Source organism: Saimiri boliviensis, chromosome 1, assembly GCF_048565385.1.
Source record: "Saimiri boliviensis isolate mSaiBol1 chromosome 1, mSaiBol1.pri, whole genome shotgun sequence".
Lineage (NCBI taxonomy): Eukaryota > Metazoa > Chordata > Mammalia > Primates > Cebidae > Saimiri > Saimiri boliviensis.
Genome location: NC_133449.1, coordinates 158324286 through 158331685, shown reverse-complemented (window position 1 = coordinate 158331685; position 7400 = coordinate 158324286). Strand labels below are relative to the sequence as shown.

The window sequence follows — 7400 nt, the reverse complement described above, 5'->3', positions numbered from 1 at the left end:
GGATGGTCTCGATCTTTCGACCTCGTGATCCACCCGCCTCGGCCTCCCAAAGTGCTGGGATTACAGGCTTGAGCCACCGCGCCCGGCCGACTTGTTTTTTAACTACTGCAAGGTCATGCAGAGCAATCTTTTCTTTTCTTTTCTTTTTTAATTGCACTTTAGGTTCTGGGGTACATGTGCAGATCATGCAGGATTGTTGCAGAGGTACCTACGTGGCCATGTGGTTTGCTGCCTCCATCCCCCCATCACCTACATCTGGCATTTCTTTCCATGTTATCCCACCCCAACCTCCCCACCCTCCCCTAGCCACCCCCAACAGACCTCAATGTGTGATGCTCCCCTCCCTGTGTCCATGTGTTCTCTTTGTTCAATACCCTCCTATGAGTGAGAACATGAGGAGTTTGATTTTCTGTTCTTGTGTCAGTTTGCTGAGAATGATGATTTCCAGATTCATCCATGTCCCTACAAAAGACATGAACTCATCGTTTTTTATGGCTTCATAGCATTCCATGGTTTATATGTGCCACATTTTCTTTGTCCAGTCTATCATCGGTGGGCATTTGAGTGGGTTCCAGGTCTTTGCTATTGTAAACAGTGACACAGTGAACAGACGTGTGCATATGTCTTTATAACAGAACGATTTATTTATTTATTTATTTTAAGACGAGGTTTCTGCATGTTAGTCAGGCTAGTCTCGAACTCCCAACTTCAGGTGATCCACCCGCCTAGGCCTCCCAAAGTGCTGGGATTACAGGCATGAGCCACCGCACCCGGCCAATAGAACGATTTATAATCCTTTGGGTATATAACCAGTAATAGGATTGCTGGGTCAAATGGAATTTCTATTTCTAGGTCCTTGAGGAATCACCACACTCTCTTCCACAATGGTTGAACTAATTTACATTCTCACCAACAAGTGTAAAAGTGTTCCTATTTCTCCACATCCTCTCCAGCATCTGTTGTCTCCAGATTTTTTAATGATCGCCATTCTAACTGGCATGAGATGGTATCTCGATGTGGTTTTGATTTACTTTTCTCTAATGACCACTGATGATGAGCATTTTTTGTATGTTTGCTGGCCTCATACGATACTTTGAAAAGTATCTGTTCATATCCTTTGCCCACTTTTGTATGGGTTTGTTTGTTTGTTTGTTTTTTCTTGTAAATCTGCTTTAGTTCTTTGTAGATTCTGGATATTAGCCCTTTGTCAGATTGTGAAAATTTTAAAAATATGGAACCCTTCATGAATTTGCGTGTCATCCTTGTGCAGGGGCCATGCTAACCTTCTCTGTATCGTTCCAATTTTGGTATCGGTGCTGCTGAAGTGAGCATGCGGAGCAATCTTTTCTAGGGACTATACACATTCAAACATGAATTGTGCCTATGGGTGGCTTATGGCTTTGTCGGTGAGAAAAGGCACATGCATAAAGACACAAAGAATGCCTAAAAGACATTATAGAAAGTAGGCCACCTAAATCTTGAAAACATTATGCTAAGTGAAAGAAAGCAACAACAGAAGACCATATATTGCATTATACCATTTATGTGAAATATCCTAGGCTGGGCATGTTTGCTCATGCTTATGATCCCATCACTTTGGGAGACCCAGGCAGAGGACTGCTTGAGACCAGGAGGTTGGGACCAGCCTGGGCAACATAACGAGACCCTGGTCAGGGGCAGTGACTCACACCTCTAATCCCAGCACTTTGGGAGGCCGAAGTGGGCAAATCATGTGAGGTCAGGAGTTTGAGACTAGCCTGGTCAACATGGTGAAACCCTGTCTCCACTAAAAATACAAAAATTAGCTGAGCATGGTGGCACACACCTGTTTAATTCCAGCTACTCAGGAGGCTGAGGCAGGAGAATCTCTTGAATCCCCGAGGTGGAAGTTGCAGTGAGCAGAGATCATGCCATTGCACTCCAGTCTGGGTGACAGAGTAAGACTCCATCTCAAAAACAGAACAAACAACCAAACAACAAAAAATATACATATATATAGAGAGAGACCCTATCTTATATGGTTTGTCTATGCCTCCACCCAAATCTCATCTTAAATTGTAGTTCCTATAATCCCCATATGTCATGGGAGGGACCTTGTGGGCAGTGATTAGATTATGGAGGCACTTTCCCCATGCTGTTCTCATGATAGTGAGTTCTCTCCAGATCTGATAGTTTTATAAGGAGCTTTCCCTGTTTCACCTTGCATTTCTTCCTGCCACCATGTAAAGAAGGATGTGTTTGCTTCCCCTCTCGCCATGACTGTAAGTTTCCTGAGGCCTTCCCGGTGATGCTGAATTGTAAGTCAATTAAACCTCTTTCCTTTATAAATTACCCAGTCTCGGCCGGGTGTGGTGGCTCAAGCCTGTAATCCCAGCATTTTGGGAGGCTGAGGCTGGCGGATCACCAGGTCGAGAGATCGAGACAATCCTGGCCAACATGGTGAAACTCCGTCTCTACTAAAAATACAAAAATTAGCTGGGCGTGGTGGCGTGCACTTGTAGTCTCAGCTACTCAGGAGGCTGAGGCAGGAGAATTGCTTGAACCCGGGTGGCGGAGGTTGCAGTGAGCCGAGATTGTGCCACTGCACTCCAGCCTGGCGCCTGGTGACAGAGTGAGACTCTGTCTCAAATAAATAAATTACCCAGTCTCTGGTATTTCTTTACGCAGCATGAGAACAGACTAATACATCATCTCTACAAAAAAATTTTAAGAATTAGCTGGGCATAGTGGCACATGCCTGTTATTCTAGCTTAGGTGGGAGGATCGCTTGAGCCCAGGAGTTGGAGGCTGTGGTGAGCTATGATTGCACCACTGCACTCCAGTCTGGGCAACAGAGAAGGAAAGATTCACTCAGAGCCATAGCATGCTAGGTGACTCAGTGGGGAGAACTTGCTACTGCAGCAGTCCAGGGAATGACAGTGAAGATAGAAATGTGGAGACAAATTCAAGAGCTGCCTCTAGTGTAGTATGAATAGTCTCTTAAGCACGAATCTGATGATGTCACTGTCTTGCCTAAACATTTCATTCCCTCCAGGATACCATTCAAGCTTCTTTTCTTTTCTTTTTTTTTTCTTTTTTTTTTTTTTTGAGACGGAGTTTCGCTCTTGTTTCCCAGGCTGGAGTGCAATGGCGCGATCTCGGCTCACCGCAACCTCCGCCTCCTGGGTTCAGGCAATTCTCCTGCCTCAGCCTCCTGAGTAGCTGGGATTACAGGCACGCGCCACCATGCCCAGCTAATTTTTGTATTTTTAGTAGAGATGGGGTTTCACTATGTTGATCAGGACGGTGTCGATCTCTTGACCTCGTGATCCACCCGCCTTGGCCTCCCAAAGTGCTGGGATTACAGGCTTGAGCCACCGCGCCCAGCCCATTCAAGCTTCTTAAGGTGGCTTACAAGTCCCTGCATATCCTGGCCCCTGCAGGCCCCTCCAGCCTCATCTCTCTACAAATCTTGCCCCTTTCACCCTCTCCACCTCCAATGCATTCTGATAAATTGGTCCACTTATAATTGCTGTCAGACGAGGATCTCAGCTGTGGTGGTATATACTTGTTCTCTCTACCCGGTAAAAACTCCCCTGTGGACATCAACTTCTCACTCTTACCATCCTTCAGTTCTCAGCTTACTCATCACTTTGTAAAGTGTCCTGACTCTCAAAGTCTGGGTTAGGTACCATTGCACTCTACAGGCTCCATCATAGCTGTTTTTCCTTTCTTTCTTTTTCTTTTTTTAAGAGACAGGGTCTCGCTATGTTGCCCAGGCTGGATTGCAGTGGCTATTCACAGGCACGATCCCACCACTCATCAGCACAGGAGTTTTGACCTGCTCTGTTTCCCACCTGGGCCGGTTCACCCCTCCTTAGGCAACCTGGTGGTCCCCTACTCCCGGGAGGTCACCATATTGATGCCAAACTTAGTGTGGACACCCGATCAGCATAGCGCACTACAGCCCAGAACTCCTGGGCTCAAGCGATCCTCCCACCTCAGCCTCCCGAGTAGCTGGGACTACAGGCACGCACCACTGCGCCCAGTCATCATAGCTGTTTACTCGTCTGTCTTCTTCACTGTCCTGTGAGTTCCACAAAGACAGAGACTAGTTGTTTTCCACTGTGTCCCTACCATTTTCTCATTGCCCCGCTCAGAGGAGAGGACTCACTTACATGAATGAGATAATACCTAGAGATGGAAGGCAAGGAAGAGGCAGGGGGGATGCCTCCTTTTAGAATCATCTTTTTGCCGAGCACAGTGGCTCACGCCTGTAATCCTAACACTTTGGGAGGCTGAGGCGGGTGGATCACCTGAGGTCAGGAGTTCAAGACCAGCCTGGCCATCATGGTGAAACCCCATCTTAAAAAAAAAAAAATAGAATCATCTTTTTTATCTCTCCCGTCTCCCAATCACATAGCTTTCTGTCTCCCAGCTCCTTGGAGAGAAGTCTCAGTTTCTCTGAGATCACTCTTACCCCCTCAGGCTATGGCTGACTTGAGGGCCAGGTGCATCTTGGATTGAATCCAGGCCTGGGACTTTCTACCCCTTAAGATCCTCTGCAGTTTCCAGCCCAGAGTTTTAGCCCCAAAGACAGGCAGCATCTAGCTTCCCTCAACTGCTCAACTGGCCAAGGAATAAGAAAGCCATCTTGTGCTCGTGGGAGGGCAGCCATGGGAGTGGGTCTGGGTGGGGCTCAGTGCCGTGGGATGCCCAGGGGCATATGGATCCATTTCAGAGCCTCGCCAGCTCCTTCACCCAGGGACTCTTCTGGGCCTCTCTTGTGCTTTACAATTAAAAATATCATTTCCCTAATGTTTCTTAGAGCCTCACAAAGGGCCACAGGAAGGACAGCCAGGGCGGGGGGCAAGAGGGAGAGGAGGACAGTGTCTAAAATACAAGGAGTATTTTATACTTTTAATTTTATAATTGTAATCCAAGTCCAGAGCAGGACTTCTGAGACTTCAGTCATCTGGTACCACTGTCACCTTTGTTGCCATATCCTCAGAACACCTATAGAATTATTTGCTTTTATTTCAACTTTTTTTTTTTTTTTTTTTTTTAAGAGACGGGGTCTCACTTGTTGCCCAGGCTGGAGTGCAGTGGCTATTCACAGGTGCGATCCCACTGCTGATCAGCATGGGAGTTTTGACCTGCTCCGTTTCTGACCTGGGCCGGTTCACCCCTCCTTAGGCAACCTGGTGGTCCCCTACTCCCAGGAGGTCACCATACTGATGCCGAACTTAGTGTGGACACCCGATCAGCATAGCGCACTGCAGCCCAGAACTCCTGGGCTCAAGAGATCCTCCAGCCTCAGCCTCCCGAGTAACTGGGACTACAGGCAGGCACCACCGCGCCTGGCTCGACTTATTTTTTTAAAACCAAAACACATTTAACTTAAAGAAAACCTTTTATCACAACACTAAAATAAGAGTATAATTTGCCAGGTGTGTCCAGTTATCCCCTCAGATCCACTCTCTGCCCCTCCCCATCTGCTCTAGGGCAGAGGGGCTGACCTTGTGGCCCACACCATGAGCTCTTGTGGCCTCTATTTCCATCTGGGATTGGCCTCAGTAGGAGACTGGGAACAAGGAGGAACAAGAGTGAAGTGAGAATCTTTCTTCCCCCAGCTCCTTGCCTAGGGATTCACAGCAGACTAGCTGTTTCCTTCAACCCAAGGTCTGAGCTCCTGTCCCTAGCCCTCTCTCTGGTTCTAATACCTACTCTTCCTTACCCCACAGGCACTTTGCTGCAGCTGTCCCTAGAGGACTGCATTGTCCTTGTGATTTATATGCACAGGGCCCACATCTTTATAAATAGTCCCTTGATGAAATTCTCACATTACCCGTTTTGAAAGTGCCATCTGTTTTCTGCCACGAACCCGGCTGATATACTTATCATAAAGAGAAAGTAATTGACAGTGATAATACAATTATGCTATTAAATTCCGAATAAATGTAAAAAGGGATGAAGAATTTTTATATAACGCTATAGAATGAGCTTCATGGCATATTAGCGAAAAGCGAACAAACCGTAAAAAGCAAAGTGTAGACCAATTTTTAGGCTGCAGGGGAGAGAAAAATAAAAACATGTGCAATATATGCATTTGCTCACATACCCAAAAAGAAGCAATTAAAAGGTAAAACTAGCCAGGTGTTGTGGCTCACACCTGTAATCTCAGCACTTTGGGAAGCCAACGTGAGCAGATCAGCAGAGGTCAGGAGTTCAAGATGAGCCTAACATAGAGAAACCCATCTCTGCTAAAAATACAAAATTAGCCAGGCATGGTGACACATACCTGTAATCCCAGCTACTTGGGAGGCTGAGGCAGGTGAATTGCTTGAACCTAGTGGGGCAGAGGTTGCAGTGAGCCGAGATCACACCATTGCACTCCAGCTTGGGCAACAAGAGCGAAACTCTGTCTCAAAAAAAAATGGTAAAACTAAAAATTGATAGAGATAGTTACCTCAGGGAGAGAGAAAATATTGTTGGTCGCCGGGCGCGGTGGCTCAAGCCTGTAATCCCAGCACTTTGGGAGGCCGAGGCAGGTGGATCACGAGGTCGAGAGATCGAGACCATCCTGGTTAACATGGTAAAACCCCCTCTCTACTAAAAATACAAAAAAAATTAGCTGGGCATGGTGGCTTGTGCCTGTAATCCCAGCTACTCAGGAGGCTGAGGCAGGAGAATTACCTGAACCCAGGAGGCGGAGGTTGCAGTGAGCCGAGATCGCGCCATTGCACTCCAGCCTGGGTAACAAGAGCGAAACTCTGCCTCAAAAAATATATATATATTGTTGATAAAAAGCTAGAGTACTCTGATTACTTTGTTATATAGTTTTAACTTTAGAATTATTAAGTGTTTTGTATAATTAAATTTATATTAAAATAGCATAAGCTATTACTTGGCTATACAATGTTCTTTTGCACCACAAATTCCAGGAACATGAAGATAATGGGTGAAGGTCACATAGTACAACTTGTGGTAATAGTTTAGGTAATTTATCAACTAGTCTGGAAGCTTCCTTGAAGGAAAGAAAGAAAAAAATGCCTTTAAACAATAGTCCCGCTGGGTGCGGTGGCTCAAGCCTGTAATCCCAGCACTTTGGGAGGCCAAGACGGGTGGATCACGAGGTCACGAGATCGAGGCCATCCTGGTCAACATGGTGAAACCCCGTCTCTACTAAAAATACAAAAAATTAGGTGGGCATGGTGGCACGTGCCTGTAATCCCAGCTACTCAGCAGGCTGAGGCAGGAGAATTGCCCGAATCCAGGAGGTGGAGGTTGCGGTGAGCCGAGATCGCGCCATCGCACTCCAGCCTGGGTAACAAGAGCGAAACTCCGTCTCAAAAAAAAAAAAAAAAAAAAAAGATAGCTTTGGCTATCCTGGGTCTTTTGTAGTTCCATATAAATTTTAG

The 7400-nt window shown here is 46.4% G+C and overlaps 1 non-coding gene across 1 annotated transcript; it reads right to left on the bottom strand.

Annotated features, from left to right (window-relative positions):
• Positions 1–1225: 1225 nt before the first annotated feature.
• LOC120365620 (U6 spliceosomal RNA) lies at positions 1226–1332 on the bottom strand. The gene has a single exon (XR_005580513.1). It is a non-coding gene; the product is annotated as a U6 spliceosomal RNA (small nuclear RNA).
• Between the last annotated feature and the right edge of the window lie 6068 nt (positions 1333–7400).